Here is a 19,336-nt window from a genome sequence, read left to right as displayed (position 1 = left end):
TATTGTGAAGAATTTACAGGGAGTAAAAACGTGTTCCTCACTGAATTAGCGGAGTTTCGTTAGTGGCACTTAAAATCTGTCAAAACAACAACATATGGAGCTATTTGGAGCTATTTGTTCAGCAGATCAGTTAGAAATAACACAGGGAGGAAAAGTAAAAGCAGAAACAGCCACAGTGAGATGTTTTATGAAGAGCTATAAACAACCAGCACACCTCCAATAGGTAAACTATTTATTTTACTTTACTGTGCTGTGTAATGGTGTTGTGGCTTGGCGTAAGTACTCCCGGAGTGAAGCAGCAAGCTTGTGCGCTGTGCATGCAGCAAATGTCCATATAAAGAAATCCATCACGGACTGACGTCAGCTTGGGCCGAAAGTAGAAAAAACTGTTGGAAACCAAGTGTTCAGAGCAGTCTGAAGCTGCTGCTTTTTGCTCACAGAGATTACGGCTACATACGTTTACCTCGATATTTGACACGTCTGCCAGTTTTAACATGAACATCCGACATTGTGACATTATATATATGCCTGAAAATAAGGAAAATCATAATACGTCCCCTTTAAAGGATCAAAGTTACAGACAGAAAATAGTTTCCAATGAAAAGTTTTGTTAGTGAGGTCTGAATTATCCTGAGTAACAGGACATTGTGACAGAACACTGAAACATGTTGAGGTATTTCAGTTATTCAAATGTCATTTTTGATACTTTGAATACCACAAACAAATTCTGAGATTTTCTTTGGAAAAAAAGCAAATATAAATAATAACAAACCCTTTTAGCCTTCATGATAAGAATTGTGTTGAATGCACTTAACACATGGTATGTGTAGTATTTGCCTCTTTACTGGATGTTGTAATGACCCAGAGTGTACATAGAGAATATCTCAGAAGTGTAGTCATATCTTTATTTATGGGCCTTTCCTGTTGGATCCATATCCATATGTTTTTAGTTGCATTTGGCACAGAAGCTATGGATTCCTGCTCGTCTCTGGTAATGGGAATTACAAGACCAAGGCTTGTGTAAACAGCTCACCTTCAACTCAGATACTCACTTTTTAGGAATGGACTGAATTAGTTTATGTTTATATTGGGGAGAAAACAGAGGAAAAATGAGTCAATCCCCTGAGGACCATGAATATATCACTAAATTCCAACTCAATCTGCCCATTATATTTTTATATTCTCATGTGTCCCAGATGGCACTGGAGGGAAAGTCTGCTCCAAGTTTATGGAAATTCAACCATTAGTTCTTAACCTTAACCATAAGTCTTCCCATGAACCAAGTACAAATGTTGACCTAATGATGGTGCTAGTGGAGAGGACAAAAGGTCACCTAATCATCTTCAGGAAACCACTGACAGAGTACTGAAGACACAAGACAAAAAGTCTCCTCTCTGAAAGGATAATACTTATGTAGAATACTGTGCAAGTCAATATATAAAATCAATTAGTCAGCAATTTCAGGGTGTCTGATTCCATCACATTCTATTTAAGTAACTGAGCCAACTGACTCACAGTTCCCATGCACTGTAAAACCTGATAAGTTGATCTTACTTAAAAAAAAAAAAAAAAAAAAGAAAGAAACCGATTGGTTTGAAAAAGGTAAGTAAATAGAACTGTTAGTTTTAAATTATATTTATTTCATATTTACTTGTTTATTTACAAGTTTACTTAAAATGTAGTTGTATTTACTTAATTTAGAATTTCAAAATGGCAATTAAAACTGTTATTCTTAAGTGTTGGCATCTTAAGTTATTGTGACTTAACGCTTCTGTTTACTCAGTAGAATTTAGCAAATCTTTTGCTTTAGAAAAATAAAGAACAAAGAATGATTAGTCAAGCAGGATTATTTTTTTATTTAAAAAATAAATGTCATTCTGAGTGTTATGTTTGGCAGGCTAGTGGACCCAAGTGCAGAGAACAACCGGCACAGGAACTGAAGTATATCTTTTATTCTACAAGAGTGCAAGCATATATATATATATATATATATATATATATATATATATATATATATATATATATATATATATATATATATATATATATAAGAGGCCCTTTTGCAGGAAGTGGACAGGGGAAGAATCACATTGCTCTCTAAGATTGTGCTTAGTAAGTCTTAGCAAAGATTGTGACAGGTCCATTATCTGGTTTATTTGCTGTATTACATCTTGCACAGCACTCTCAGATATATTAGATATGGTCCACATTCTAAGGAGTTGGGGCAACAAATAATGCTTAAACTGCTACTACAAGTCATCAATATTATTATAATTCATCATCATCCTCCTCTTGAAAATCAGTTATGTCTTGAATGCCTCTTTCATTTTTAGTTTGGACAACTTCCAGCACAGTTTCAGTATGTGTTAAAATTCCTGGCTTGAACTGCAACTGGATATGCATCTGTCTGCCATGGTTCCTGCTTTTGTGGGCATTAAACGTGGTATAGACAGTGGTTTCAAAATTACAATCCTGGTAGGGGCACTTGACTTTTTGGTGAATCCAGATATGTGTACGTTAATGTGAAAAAACCCTTTTTCTGTGCATGGCTCCTCACTAGGACTGCCATTGATCTGGGAGTGTCCTCTTGATAGATGTACCCTCAGTGCATTAAATGACTTAAATGTGCAGAGGCACATTTCATAAAGACATGGAAATGGTGATATTCTTGTGTAGCCACCATGTTTCAGTCCATAATATCTAAGTAGTTGCCCTCTCTTTTCAAGCTTCAAAAATGGGAAAAAAGTCACAAAAATGGCTTTAAACACATGTGGATTGTAACATATTCTAACAACAGCTATTGTCAGTGCTCACACCTGAGGTAAAAAATGTCTCATAAAACAAAATATTTTGTTTGTAAATAACTTAACTATACCACTGATTTATAGTATGACCTGGTCAAAATACCTTCATGTAAATACAGTGATAAAAAAATATTGTACACTGCAGAAATTAACTAAAATTAACCACATACAAGCATATTAAGAATATGTATCATGATGCTAAATGTAATGCACATAGTTCAATGCGTAAAAGAATGTTCACACTCTTAAGGGGTTTTTCTGTCTGTCTGAAGTAAACAAAATAATTCTCCATGAAGCCTTTAGTCATGTTTCACCTGTTTTTAGATTAACCATGCTGCAGAGAGGGTGGTTGTCCAGAACTAACTGACAGTACAAAACAACATTTGATAACCTTCAAACTCCTCAGAATTGTATGTTTTACCTTGCCTTGTGTTGTATTATATGGTTTCCAATTTAACTTGGGCCATATCTGAGCATGTGAATGGTATAATGAGAAAAGGTGAGGGTGGGAGCACAGCAGAGTGAACAGAGAGTGTGCGTATGCGTGTATGTATACACACATACAGACTCTGCTTTAATATGTGTATTTGGGCTGCAGCCACTGTGGAGTTTACGTTGCTTATACATGACCATGTTGTCCATCTGGGTGATGCTTAATTCTGGTTTTAATTCCATAAGATATGGCAGGCTATTTAATTTACATAGCTTAATAATGCTTGTTGCACCTGCCACAGTGTCCATAGCTCTCTTTCTACCTGGTTGATTCTATATACTGAGGAAGGCAGTTGTACATTTATAATTGATAATCAGTTGTATACACAGGCTGCAGAGTGGCCATCTGTAAACAATTATTGTTATTGTTGGTTTGGACATGATTGCTCGGTTGTGCAGTTTGCACCCAGGAATTTTGAGGTCTAAAAGCGTAGTTTAATAGTTCTATCATATAACATCATCATCATATAAAATGTAACAGTAATGCTTATTCAGAATACATTTTAAGTGACTTACTTTTTAGTTTTATGAAAGTACATTTTTACACAATTTTACTTTTACTTGAGTAAAATGTATGAGTACTCTTTCCATCCCTGCCAGTGACTCAGTTTGTTTACAGCTTTTCTAAAGCAGATGTCACAAAATGCCTTACAATGACTTAACACTAACAACAGCTAACTTGGGAAACAGCTAGATAGAGTAGATTGCTTACACCTGTACAATAATTACCTTTTATTTTTAGCTTGCTAGACAGGCTTCCTGAGCCAATCGGAACAGAATTCCTTGGATACTGAGTTAGGATGACCACATAAACGAGGAAATCTGGCCAGATGGATTCGACAGTGTTAGATATTGCATTTCAGTATCCCATTGTTTTCCCTTTTCTTTTTTTTTTTGAAAAAATGACTGATGTTGGGGTTTCTTCAGTCTCCAAACAGAAATTTGTAAATGTAATGTGAACCTGACTCTAGTGTTTAGGTTTCTCTGTGCCTAACTCATTTCAGGCCCACCTGAGAAACATAGGTGTGTGATGCCACCTTGAAAATCAGCAACTGCGAGTTGTTATTAAAGCTATAAAATGTAACTATTCCGCATAAAGATGTCTAAAAACAACTAGACCTACGTTATATATTTTGTTTAGTTGTGTACTTACATTATCCCAAGTGTTTCCAACAATTTTCAAACCCAGAGAAATCTGTAATTTTAATCAAGGTAATGATCGGTTTCATTTGGTCACCTGTCAGTGGCGTCATACTCTTCTACCAAAGAGTATACACCTACAAGATAATACGTCAGCATTGTGTTTGTTCGACAGAAGCTTATAAATTGACTTTTATTTAGTTTTAAGCCACATTTACATGATAAACTTTTTAGATCTTGGTTGTTTTTAACTGTACCTTTTTACAGGATGAAGGATTTTAGTCATCGGACATCTGGATCTTAAGCTATCAGAGAAACAAGCTGGGCAAATGTTAGCAGCAGCTCAGCTGGCAGCCCTTCCCGGAAGTCTGGTGCTCACTGAACATCGTCGGAGAAACGCTGATATTTTACGTAAAACAGCTTTATTCAGTATTTTTATTAGTTAGAATCCCTGTGTATGTTTGTTCTAGAGAGGAGGCGACCTCTGCGGATGATTCGGCTCCCGGTAAAAAGCTGCTGAATGTCTGGATCTTAAGTTATCAGCGAAACAAGCTGAGCAAATGTTAGCAGCAGCTCGGTTAGCAGCCCCTAATGAACAGGATGTCCTGTACCCACTGAACAGTGTCAGCGAAACACTGATTTTTTACGTGAGGCAGTTTTATTTAGTGTTTTTACCTGTTTTAATCACCAGGTCCATTTGTTTTGGAGAGGAAGAGACCTCTGTGGATAATCCGGCTCCCGGTAAAAACCTTCCTGAACTATGAACACTGGCGTAATCCTAACCCGAAGAAGCTGGTTGTTTAACAACAAAGACAACAACTCCCATGATCCTGTATAGAAATGTATAATGTAGTATGAAGTTGACGAAAGAACATGTCACCCAGTGCAGCGGTGTGGCTCATTGTGTTTTTAATCATTTTTGGACATCTATGGTGGTCTACGGCACGGAGGAATTAGATATATCAGACTTTGGATACACACACAATACTTGTAAATAGGATGAGTTCATTGTTGGTTTGGCTCTGCCCACGAGATTTATTGACAATAAGAAAAATACAGAAAATCGCCAGCCAAATCCTTTAACATGATGAACCAGTATTAAAAATTAACTATACATGTAGAATGACGTAAAAAATCTTCTCACACCCTTGGCCAGTCCTCAAGGTACCCACTTTGGGAACCACTCCCCTAGAGGCCCTACCCCTTCATTTACATACACTAGAAAAGCAATTTGACGAATGGAAAAGAGTGAAACAAACAAAAGAAAGATAAGAAAATGCTACTTCACATTTTTGCAGGACTTAAAACCTGAACATAATGTTGAATCTGATTATTGTATCTTTTCCCTTGAGACCCCTTCAGACATATTAGTCACACATATTAGTGGCGGCTGTGGCTCAGGAGGTAAAGCAGGTCATCCACTAATCGGAGGATTCCCGGCTCCTCCAGTCCACATGCCGATGTGTCCTTGGGCAAGACACTTAAACCCAAGTTGCTCCTGATGGCTGTGCCATCAGTGAATGAATGTGTGTGAATGGTTGGCTTCCTCTGATGGGCAGGTTGGGACCTTGCATGGTAGCCCCTGTACCCGTTCAGCGTGTGAATGGGTGAATGTGATTCGTAGTGTAAAAAGCGCTTTAAGTGGTCAGAAGACTAGAAAGGCACTATACAAGTACAGTCCATTTACCATAGTGACAGACTGAATGAACTGGACTTCACAGGGACAATTTCCTCAATATGATGAGATCTGGTTGTCTCACAGCAGCACCAGATTTCTCTGTGTAAAACTGAGTGACTTAGCACTGTGCACTGTTACTGTCACATTTCATTTCACAGATGAGTGCATTCTCCTCCTATGGGTTCCAGCTCCTGTGCTCGTTACTGTGTGAGCCAGGTGTGTAAGCTAAAATTCGATTCCAACGGGCAATTTCCTGCATTGTTGTAATCAATGAGGTAATAATTGACATGGGCAAAAAGATTCGTTCCTCCTCTGAACAACTTTAATCATTGACATCAGCTCAATTTAGCACAATTAGACAAATTGTCCTAAGTTGAGGCAGATGGGGATAGGCTCAGATGACAGAGGCCGCCTCCTCACTAAAGGGATGGAAGTCTTTTTCTTTTCTTCTTGTAAAGCAGGGCTTTCAGGGGCTGTCAGTCCTCCCTAAGTAACATATGTTATTGGTGGCACCATTTCATAAGTTAATACAACTCATGTAAGAATAGATATAGATATTTATTAAAAAAATAATTGAAACAGCATGTATTCACAAAGACAGTTTCATTTTCCCTGTTTTTAATAATTACTGCCACCACAATGAACCATCCATAAATGTAGACAAAAGTCAGTAGTTAACATGAAAACTAACTATTCCCAAACATTGAAAGTTTAATGGCCAATAAGAACACAAGTGTGTGTACTCACTGGTTCACAACACTGGGCTGGGAGTGCTTATCTTGATGTGGGTGCATTTTGAATATTCTGCCTTCCCTCCACATTTGAGAGCTTCTACAAGATGCACACTCTGACAGTCTCTATGATATAACACTAATAGGATGTGATGTACTCACAGTTGAGTATCTACAACTGTCATAGTTATGTCTTTTTAAAAAAAATGGATAAAGTCACAACATACTGATAAGTAGTTACTTTAGGAATGAGTGTGAAATAGTAGTTTGACAAAAAAATCTCAAGATCAACTCAGTTTTTATTTATATAGCCCAACATCACAAATCAAAATTTGCCTCAGGGGGCTTTAAGGTGCATGATATGAGAGGACTGGTAAAGGGACAACCCACACAGATCACTATTTTTAATTACAAACACCTTGGATGTAATGCCAGTGTTCTTTCTGCCAGCACGCACTGCTGTACCATATCACCATGGAACTAGTGACCTCTAAGTGTCATTATTCATTATAAAAAAGATTCTTACAGATCTGGAGAGCAGAAAGTCAGTGAAGCTGAAGTGCAATAACATCATATTTCCTCTTTTGTTGTTCTCTTGTTTCTGAAGTCACACAGTGTGTGTATGAGTGTATTAGACAGAGCTCTGATGTCACACACTTTAAACTCTATGGGTACATTAGTATCCTACAGTCTAGTATTACTATGAAAACATGTTAAACACACATTCACACAAGACACATTCATCAAAGATGCTTGAAAAGTGTGGAGCTCCGCAGCCAGAGGAAACAGAGGAACTGTTTCAACATCAGCCCGCTCTCCTCCTCTATTAAGATGAATTACCATGTCCTCCCCTTGCATCCCTGCATCCCCATGGAGGGGTGGGGGGGGTGGGGGGGCTGCTGATTCCACAAATATCCACAACTATCTCTATAAAAACACTATAAAATCACTATAAAAATGAGGCCAGTGCAGAAGTGCCAAAAACTGCAGTTCCTCGAATGGCCACTTGAGGCTGGCTCCAAAAGCGAGTAAGTCCCCATAGACCCCCATGTTAAAATGCCCAACTTTACAGTAGAAATAAAACCTTTACAGCCTGGTACAAAAAACAGTTTTGGTCTCTGTAGCTACTTTCCTTTTTCATGACAACTGTACAGGGGATGATTTTTTTTCATAACTCACCCATTTAAATTTTGTTAAGCCGTAAAGTTATGCATGATTAAGGACGTGGCCACTTTGAGTGACAGGTTGCTAGCCGCTAGGTGGCTTGTTTCAGCAACTAGGCTTCATTTGGCCTGCCTCAGCTCCACTTCTTTGCCCATTTTGGATTAGCTGGGAATCAGACGGAATTAGGCACTGCCAAGATGGCGATGGCCAGAGCTGCCCACTTTGAGCTTCAAAATTCCTCTTCAGAAACCAGTGTGTGACGTCATGGTGGCTACGTCCATATTTTTTACAGTCTATGAGCTTACATAATCAAACCTCATGTTAAAATGTGCAAAAGCAAGGCTGGAGTAGTAGCAGCATGGTACAGTGTTAACTGTCTCAGCAGGGAGGAAGTGGAACAACAAGGCAGTTTTACAGGCTCAGGCAGCACTTAGACATAAACATATTGTAGGGCAAATACAACATGGATGTGGGGGGTTTGGACTGGGCATAGCACAGCCTATATGGAGCAAAGCAACAGCAGTTGGCAGGAGGACACTTGTTTAAGAGGAGATTCAGAGGCGAGGAGAGACTGCTACATATGTAAGAGTAGTTTCTCAGGCAAAGCAGGGCCAGTGGATGAGTTTGGAAAGTGTAGAATAGAAGGAAACAGGGGATTTTGTTTTTTTCTTGAGGGTGAACAGGTCAGGCAGCAAGCAATTTTGATCAGACACAAGGTGGGCAGCTAAAGGTGGGGAGGGACTGGGGGAGACTTTGGAAAACAGCTCATAGTTCCCTCATTAGCTACCACTAATCTAAGAACAGTACCATGGGAGGTTGGTAGAAATGACCTATCAGAGGAAACAGCTTAGATATACAGAGTTGGCAACAGAGGAGCATGGTTGGAAAGCAAAGGTCTGCCCAATGGCTGTAAGGGTTTTGTTGGTGGATCAGTTTTGTCCCTGCTAGCTGAACCAGGTAGAAGAGGGCAGAGCCAAAAGCAGGCAGTGAAAAACATGGCAGAGGCTACAGTCAGTACCACTGGATGTCCACACTCCTGTCCAGTAGGTGGCTGGTTTGCCAACTACCAATAAACCCTAAAACAGAAGAGGAAGATGTTCCAGTGAATGGCTGTGGATTAGAGGAAAGGTGAGTGACTTGGGCAAAGACATTAAGTGCAGAATCCCAGCCCTGTATTGTTCAACATAATGATAAATGACATCTTTACAAATTTAGATGGATGCATCAAATCAGCACTATATGCAGATGATGGGGCCATATGGATGAGGAGAAGAAATGTGACATTTGTGTTGGAGAATATAGGAAAAGCAATAGAGAAAATGGAAAGTGGTCACACGAGTGGGGGTTCAAGTTGTCAACAAGCAAGACTTGTAACATGATGTTTACAAATAGGCCAGAGTGCTGAGAAGTCACCATTACATGGTCAGCCGATGGAGAGGGTAACTAAATTTAAGTACCTGGGTCCATGGCTAGATAGCAAATATACATGGAAAGTACATATCAAATACCTGGAAACAAAATGCAAAAAAGTCATAAATCAACTGGGGGGCAGATAAACAATCATTTATTGACATTTATAGGGCAATTATGAGGTCAACAATCGATTACAGTTGTATAGTATATGAAGCAGCAGCAAAGACATTGCTGCTGTTTTTGTCATTGCAAAAAGTGGATAGACCACAGTATAGATTACTACAATTATGTATAAGAGCTCCATTATCGCACTACTAATAGATGCCGGAGAGACATCGCTGGAGTTAAGAAGAGAGAAACTAGCTCTTGCGTATTGGGCCAGATTAAAAAGAAGTTGAGAAAAAAACCCTACAAAGAAGACACAAAAAGATTGTTGGGAATATTCCAAGTTTCAGGGGTATGGGTTTGAGTGGACAAGGGAAGAAAGAGTGAGGACATATAGAATGGAGGCTTTCGAGTTCACCAGGTCCACCTCAGTAAGTAGCATACCCCCTGTGCTGTTTCCATACAGATGGTTCTAAGAACAAACAGGAGTGTGTGGGAATTGGTATGTATATACATGAGTTTTAAATTTCTATCTCCAAAAGATTGTCCAACCAGTTATCAGTATATACAGCAGAAATATTGGCAAACATTATTGGGTTATAGTGGGTTGAAGAGGTTAGACCTGATAGGGTGGTGGTGTGCACAGATTCAATAGCCATTTTGGAAAACATACAGTCAACAACAACTGTCAGACAAGATTTACTTATTGAACTTTACCGTAGATTGCTAAGCCTTCATAGAGGTGGCACATGAGGGATTGAAAGGGAATGAGTGGGCATTGCAAAAGGAAATAAAAGTACCAGTTCCACTTGGAAAATGAGAAGGAAAAGCGGTGATTAAGAGGAAAGGAATGGACATATGTCAGTAAAGGTGGGAGGAAGACTAGAAAGGAAGGGGGTATCACAAAATACAAAAGTTGGTCATAACAAAGAACTATAAGGAAAAGAACAGAAGGGAAGAAAACATCATAACAAGACTTAGATTGGATCACACAAGAATAAATGTTGAGTTGAGTTCAAGAAAATGTTGAACATATCATATTGCATTGTATTATGTATAAAGTGGAAAGAGAAAGCTTACATTATTATTACTTTCTTTATTAAACAAGAACTATGCACAAAAAACATTAATCTCAAAATGAGAATAGATGATTTATGCAAGATTTAGGTATTAGCTAATTTCCATCTGCAGTCCCTGGGCAGGTACACAGAATAATTACCAGATAATAAAAACATTCATTTACATGCAACACCATGACATAGTCCCTATCACACTAACAATTCTATAGACAAATCTAAAAACACACATCAACATATAAATACCAGCACATTCATCCAGTACAACTACAGAATTACAATTCATTACAATTTAAAATCTTAATCACTGTAAAATTAATATACATGATAAAGTCTGAGAGGGGAGACGGGAGTGAGATCTCATGGGGATACTGAGAACAGTGGGAGAGGGTGAGGGGGTAAGAGTCACCAGGAAGGCACTCTACTTTTTTAAGTGACACAAGGTTAGTGGGTAGAATTTATGAAATAGGATTTTAAAGTTGTTTGTGATTCACCAGTAAACCAAGAAGAGAAAGAAGTGCAGAATCCTGAACTTATAGTGTGGACTGGTAATATGATATAGAGAAGTATATGGATTGAGCATCAAGCTGCCATCACCAGCACTTAATCGCAAAATGTGTAATTTCTGCAGTAGTGTAGCGCATTAGCATGGAATTATGGGAGTTGTTGTCTTCATTATTAAACAACCAGCTTCTCTGGGATAGGATTACTTCTTTATTCATCGTTCAGGATGTTTCTACTTGGAGCCAAATTATTCGCAGAGGTCTCCTCCTCTCCAAAACACACAGATATGGTGATTAAAACAGGTAAAAACACTGAATAAAGCAGTTTCACGTTAAAAACCAGTGTTTCTCCGATGCTGTTCAGCAGAAAGAGGACGTCCGGGAGGGACTGCTAGCTGAGCTGCTGCTAGCTGAGCTGCTGCTAACGTTTGCTCAGCTTGTTCCTCTAATAACTTAAGACAATGATTAAAATCCTTAACCCGGGCAAAAGATACAGTTAAATACAGCCAAGATTTAAAGAGTTTATCGTAAAAATGTGGCTTAAAACTGAATAAAAATCAATTTATGACAGTTTCTGCTGGACAACCACAATGCCGACATATCATCTTGTCTTGTATGTGTATAGGCTACTCTTTGGTAGATGCCATTGTGACGGACAACCACAATGCCGCCGACTTATTATCTTGTATGCATATTCGCTTTGGTCGAGGCCATTGTAGCAGATAACCACAATACTGACACATGCATCTTGTGCGCGTATACTCTTTGATAGAGGGGGTGCGACACCATTGACAGGCAATTGAAATGGACCATTACCTTGATTAAAATTACTGATTTCTCTGGGTTTGAAAATTGTTGGAAACATTTGGGATAATGTAAGTACACAACTCAACAATATATATAACATAGGCCTTGTTGTTTTTAGACATTTTAATGCAGAATAGTTACATATAGCTTTAACAGCCTGGTTATTTGGGGGTTCAGACAGTATGCTAGTTGGCTTAACAATTTGTTAGCATGTTAGTTAACTTAGTGTGATTGGTAGACTGGAGCTGTATGCTTTGTTGCTTGCCAAGGTGAAGAAGCCTACAGGGGATCGAGGGCCTTGTAGACTCTGTAGACTTGCCTTTTGTCACAGTCAACTGACTAGTGGCTATATGTACGACTAGTGGAATCATATATTTTAATCAATACAGCTGTCAACACAGGCTGCTTAATAGCTCGTGCTTTATACCTGAAGGTGCGACCAGAAGACTCTTTTTTAGGCTTCAAGTTTGTTTTCTTCCATTTTCTGTGCTTTATTTTAGTGATTGTGTATTGCCAAAACATGGGTGACCTACAGGGTGGTATTGTGCCTGAATGTATCCTGTGTGACATTAATGGAGGACTGGGTCGCTGAGTTGTTCTCACTCTGCAGCATGTGTAGACATTGTTTTTGGCTAAATCTGGCGTTCATGTCTTCTGAAGGAAACTGCTTCATGGGCAATCTCTTTCAAAGGAGCTCATTCAGCTCCATGTAATCTTCCTTATCCCACTCTGTGTCAAAGTGCACTGTGGAGTCACTCACAAAAATAACAAGACTATACTGAACCCCGTATCTGCCTTTATTGTTGTCATTTATATTATCTTATAAAGGAGACATGATATTCACTGTGCTGGATTACTCCAACTATCTACAACAAGTTTCAAGTCTCTCCAGATTGATTTTCATGCTGTGGAGAAATTAATGGAAGCTTCAGATGGTGTACTCCACTGTTTTCTAATCATTAGCGGTTCCATTTTCCGTTTCTAACTATGAGAGAACTGTGGAGGTTGTACATAGCTGGATGTTGTGAATGACCTGCAGAGTCACTTACTGCATACATATAGGACAACTACATGATATAAATTTGAACATGATGCAATGCTAAATGATGTTCTGTCTTTTGTCAACTTTTTTTTTTCAATTTTTCCCCAGAGCCTCCAGGGATTTCTGGCTCTGGATAATACATACTATAATGATTAATTTAAACCAAAGTGAAGAAATGTTTTAAAGCTTATGGAGAAAAGCATCAGTTTACTGCTGCAGTATTTGCATTTTATTCCATATCTTCCACTTGATCAGAGTGGGAACACTGTGGGGAAAACGATGGGCTGAACGGGCCAGGGGGTTGAAACCAGATCCCCTTTTACAGCCATTTGCAAAACAACTTCTCTTTATAATATAATGCAGTGTTGATCAGAGTCCCACTGAGCCAGCAAGCTGCAGAGGCATTTTTAATTGTTGCAGGTGGTCTGGCTAGGGGAACATAGCTGTGATGCTCAGGGATCTGCAAATAAAACTCCAAAGCATGCATGTGCGAACGGGTACACAAACAAGAGAGCTGGGTCCAAGACAGCTGTGTCTGAGATCGCTATGCCAAGGTTCAAGGCCTGAGGTAACATCATGGCCTCCTTTTACCTTATGTCACTGACTCAGAGTCTGCAGAAGGCCACTGTGGATTCAAACAGTCTGTACAATCATGAGGCCCTCTGAGGCTCAACTGAAGGGGTTTTCATGATTGTGACAAACAGTGTAAGTTCTTTTAGGCAGGTTTTTTCTCTAACTTGTAACATGAAGTGCAAATTTGTGTGCTGGACTTAGATTGAGATTAAGTGAATGAATAGTCCGAATCTAAAGCAAAGGGAAATACTGTATTTGAATGTCTGACCTCATCAACATGGTAGAATATAAAATGATTTAATATACATATGTATCCTTTATGTTTTTGAAACTATGTACTTTCATTTAAGCAAGTCTGTAACATCTCCTAGTGGTCAACTGAGACCAGAATGTTCATGAAACCCATGATAATACACGCATACTGGCACTATTTACCAGTGAAGCTTAAGGTGTAAAGTCCTGAGGATGGCCCTTGAGTAATTAACATCAAAAATCTCCTTGGGAGCATGGATGTGCTCAGCAAATGTTGTGTCTGAGATCAAGAAACCACTGAGTGCATTGCTAGGCAAAACATTTTCACAACATTAACTAACCAGTAACAGCATCATTTTGCAATCAGTCGTGATGTGTTATCACCCAGCTTGACCCCTGAAATATTTAGGCATTGACCATAACAAGCGCAGTGCCCGTTCAAAACATGCCTGTGTATGCTTGTTCGTCTCTCTCCCGTTCAGCAAGTCAGAGCCCCGCCCTGCTGTGATGTGACAGTGTTTGTGTCAAACAGTCCCTGCTGCACTCAGACACAGAGCTGAGCAGCTTGCTGTTCGCTTGTTTATTCAAAGTTTATTAAATGTGTCACGTGTCCAAATTGCACCTAAAGAGTGTCTGTCTTCACAGTAAATCACTTTTTGAGTGTTTGATGGCTGTTTGTGCTTTAGAATGTGACCACCGTGAAACAATCAGAAAATAATGTTGTATTCACAGGCTTTCTCTCTCCCAGAGAAAGCTTTCTAGCGCTGTCTCTCTGTCGCTCGCTCATGCTCTCAGTGCACTTGCCCTCTCTCTCTTTCTCTCGTCTTTTTAAAAATGAGACAGGAAACCCACAACAAAGCCTAACATCCAACATTATCAAACCAAAAGAGATGTAGTCCCCTCCTCTCCCCTCTGTAGGGGATGGTTAAAATATTTGGAAAGTGATTCCAAACAGTTTTCATAAACCTCAATATTCGGTTTGAATTTGAAACAAAGCACAAATCTTTGGAGCAAACATAGCATGAGCCGCATGTTTAGCAGATCAGCACCAGCAGCACTTGAACCGTTGTGTCTACACAGGAGGCATTCAGGTATATGGTTGAGCATTTTGGAAGCGCTCAGAGCCCAATACATTCATTCACAAACACTGTGTACGCACAAATCTTTGCTTAAACCGTGTGTACGAACGTTTTAAGCACTAATCTGGGATTCAGCAATATGTTCTTACCTGAATTAGTTAGTAGAATGTTAATTTCTTTCATGTTTTTGGTGTATATACTCATCCACACCTCTCATAAACTACATTCATTTTTCTACGCATTGAAGTTGCAGCTGAAGGCCAAGCAATCGACCCGTTCCGAACAGGTACATTTTGAACAGGCACTGCACTAGTGTTACTTAATGTTTAAATTATGTTCTCGGATTTGTCCAGTGTGATGATGTGAATTCTTTTATTATGTGACCCTTTCTGATATGTATTGAAAGCTTGGATATAACTATAGGTAAGTAGTGTGTTTTTCCACACCCACGTTCAAACAAACAAATGATGATGACCAAAGGATAGGGGCGTGCTGAACAGCCTAGATTTTAACTGCTTACAACAGGGGTTTACAAAGTCTGAGACTGTGGGCCCCCCCTCAGACATAGCTTGGAAAAAAAGCTGTACTCCACTAGCAGGCTGAAACTGTGCTGTTGCACCTTTAGTACAGAATGAAGTGGCATACATTTGTACTACAGGCTGTCACAAAATACTCTATACTTTCATGGTGGATTAAAGATTATGCATTTGGTCTCATTACTGTAATAATCTTATTACTATCTTATTATTATCTTATTAATTATTGGTTACTCTGTTCTCTGTTGGCATACATAATAATAATATGAAGAATGAATCATGTTGTGTTCATTTGATGATGTAAAAAATGAAGTTGAGATTTTTGAACTCTAATAATGATTTAGGTACACTGATGACATTTATTGTGGTCTTTAAATGCAGCACGCTTCCCAGTGTGCATGAGAGATGTGTTTTGTCTTGACAACACACTGTATGGAAATGATTTGAAAGAGCTTGACCAAATGCATTAGTTCCACTGTGCGTGTCCCATACTGACGCTCCAAACTCACATGTGCATAAGAGTCAACAAATTCTTCTCTGTGAGAAGGGAGAGAAACAATCTTTCCAGTCTATATAGATTCCATGTCTATCCAAACACTAAACAGTGAAACTAATTTATCATTTTCAGCATGTGTATTCTCTTCTACCGTCCATAAATACACAAAGCAGCTGCAGGAAAGGATTCTGTTCTGGTTAGAGCACAACCTCCCAGAATTTGATAATACTCAATAACTTCACAATAAACTAACATGTGCTCCTCACGTTTGGGTGCAGGGATGATCATGTCATCCAATCAGAGAAGGCTCAGGCCCATACGCAGTCATCACCGTGCTGCTTTCTAACCCTGAACTGATCCATTTTACTGCTGGCTCACCCTCCAGCCCCACCTTTCTTTCCAAACCGTCTATCTCCACATCACCACCTTCTACAAGCATTCCCATAAGTGCAGAACAAATTCTATTACAAATGGAATGCATAAATTTAACATGCTCACTAAGCAAAGCTAAAAATAACCAAACTCATTTATTCTCTGCTTAAGTGAAAAAAAGCTGTTTGTGAGTTCCTCAAATGGATTCCACAGGCAGTGTTTATTAGCTGTAATTTGTTACAAAATGGGTCAGCCACTATTTTGCCACCTGTCATTTAGGTGAAGTTCAAGGATCTGGCCTGCACTAGGAGCACAGCGGCTATTGCTGGTGAAATGCACTCTGCGTGATGAACAACTTCCCTTTCCTGCCGTTCTGCAGCTGTAGCTGGGCCCACAGCTCCTCATGGCTGTAAATCAGAGCCTTTGTACTCCAGAAGGATCCTATCAGCCACAGGTGTGGGCTCTGCCTGGGGATTAGTAAGCCCTTTGCTGGAAACACTGAACACTGAAGAGTACCGGCTAGCCTCAGCCAAACACAGGAGGAGAGGAGGATAGTGAGACAACTGAGGCAGGAGTTCAAAAATCCAAGAAGAAGAATGTGCCAAGGGTGTCAGACAAATTGGTGTTGTAGTTACACAAACAGTTCTCAGAGACAGAACTGCTCAGGAGGCAGAAAAAAACAAACATGTTCACTGAGTCAAACCTCAGAGGGTGGAGCCAAAGAACCTTTAGACAGATGTTCTATTTAAAGGTGTGGTCAACTGCTCTTACCTATGCAAAAACACAGGTGCCATATGACTGGTCCAAAAATGGCTTGTGAGTTTTCCAGCCACCCCTATGGTTATGTTTTGGTTAAGTTTAGGTAACAAAAACTACTTGGGGAAAGATCACGGTCACGGTTAAGAATGTTAATAAGACTAGTAACTGCAAACGTGTGTCACATCTTGAATGAATGCAAGCACAGTGAACAAAAGTGAAAAAAGTACTTGTTGCTCAGTTATGGTTTGTGATATTCCAAATATATGTCAAAAAAGTAATTTTTGAGTAAATCTACTGTGAAATCCATCAATCAATTCTCTTTTTTTCCGTCCTGTACTTACTCTTCACACCCACTTTGCATCAATCATATCAAAGCTGACGGACCCCTTTTGTAATGACACCCTGCCCACATATTCTGTGTCACGCGGAAATACAGATGGGTGACAAATTAAAGGAAACATTGGTACAGGCCTGAATGCTTGACCCCTACAGTGAGGGGATCTAGTGCCCTGTGGGGGGCATTTTGCTGGTATAGTTTAGGTCCACTTGTCACTTTGGAGAGAAGGGTCACTGTAAATCAATACAAAGTTGTTCTGAGTGATCACCTTTATCCTATGATGAAACATTTCTATCCTGATGGGAGTGGTCTCCTCCAGAATGACAGTGACCCCATCCATAGGACACGAGGGGTCACTGAATGGCCTGATAAATACGAAAATGATGTGAATCATGTGCTAAGGCCTTCACAGTCACCAGATCTCAACCCAATTGAACATCTAATGGAGATTTTGGGCTGCTGTGTAAGACAGTGCTCTCCACCACCATCATCAGTGAGGGAATATCTTTTGGAAGAATGGTGTTCATTTCTCCAGTAGAGCTCCAGAGACTTGTAGAATCAATGCCTAGGTGCATTGATACTGTTCTGGTGGCACGTGGTGGCCCAACACCTTACTAACACACTTTATGTTGGTTTTTCCTTTAATTTTTCACCCATCTGATTGACCTAATAGCACTCTTCTGTTCCACTGTGACTTTGACTTTAAATCTCACTGACCATCAGGTGTACCGATCACTGGGCTCATTTGAAACTGACTGCACCTTGCCTGGAAAGTGGACAAAAAAAAAAGCTGTTTTCAGCAGCCCTCCCAAAATATACAGAGATCAAAGAAATGTTTACATCCCATTAGATCAGATGCCAATTTCATAAAATCTTACCAGAACTATCTATTCAGCTTTAAGCCAGTCATGTCCTGTATAATACAGTAGGTTATTAAAATGACATATAGGCTATCTGTAATATCATGACAGCAGTTATTCTGTAACCACCATATTACTGTCATTTTAAAAATTTAACATGCCAAGCATAAATCAGCTGTAGATTAGAATTGTTTGCTGGACCTGTTCACAATGGCGTGGCATGACTTTTCCACTAGGTGGGGCGACAGCCCTAGGAAGGTCTGTGTATTTTGGCTGTGAGCATGCGCTGTACAATGTAGTAGGGGGCCGGCTGCTGGTGGCTAGTAGAGGTGCAACGGATCACAAAAGTCATGGTTCAACATTCAAGATGTTTAAAATCTAAAAGCCAATATGAGGCATGATACCTTCCTCTTTTAGACATGGTAGGGAATGAAACGATAGCATGTGTCCACATCATCAAAACTCGATGATAATTTACAAACATGAACACACGTCTTGTCCTGTAGCTTAGTTTGTTGAATAAGCCACCAAACAAACATTCACCAGGGAAAAGAGCACCGCTAACATCAGTAAGCAGCTAGATAGCTAATTAGCTGCTCAGCTGCAGCATCGTAAACAGCATGTAAATATACCTGCAGATGTCAATTCGGACTCATTAGATGCTGGTTTGGTTGTTGCTCTTAAAAATCCGTTAGCGACACCATGACTTATAGCTACAGCAGTTTGTTTACTTTGTCTTAATTTTGCCAAAAAGCTGCTGTTCAGAAGTGTGCCAAACCGTGGGGGGTGATCCATATGAATCAAGGATCAACTACGTTCCGTTACACACTAGTGGCTGGTGGCTAGGTTAGCGGTTTCTAAAAGTTTAAATAGTATCTTTTGGTGGCCACTCAGCAACTGCTTTTACTTTACAGTTATCACCACAGTACCACAACAACCTGTGTACGTTTTGCCTGCCTTCAGGGGATAAATGTTATCTAATAAGGAAACAGCAATTGGGCAGAAAATCATCTTATCTGGCAACATTTCTTGGGCGTAAAATTTTCCGCCCCAGATCCAATTATTTTTGGTGTGCAGTGTCAACCAATCAGAGGCCACCAAGAAAAGCCAAACATAT

The sequence above is a fragment of the Thunnus albacares genome, chromosome 15, assembly GCF_914725855.1.
Source record: "Thunnus albacares chromosome 15, fThuAlb1.1, whole genome shotgun sequence".
Classification (NCBI taxonomy): domain Eukaryota; kingdom Metazoa; phylum Chordata; class Actinopteri; order Scombriformes; family Scombridae; genus Thunnus; species Thunnus albacares.
Note: the sequence above shows the minus strand (reverse complement) of the source record.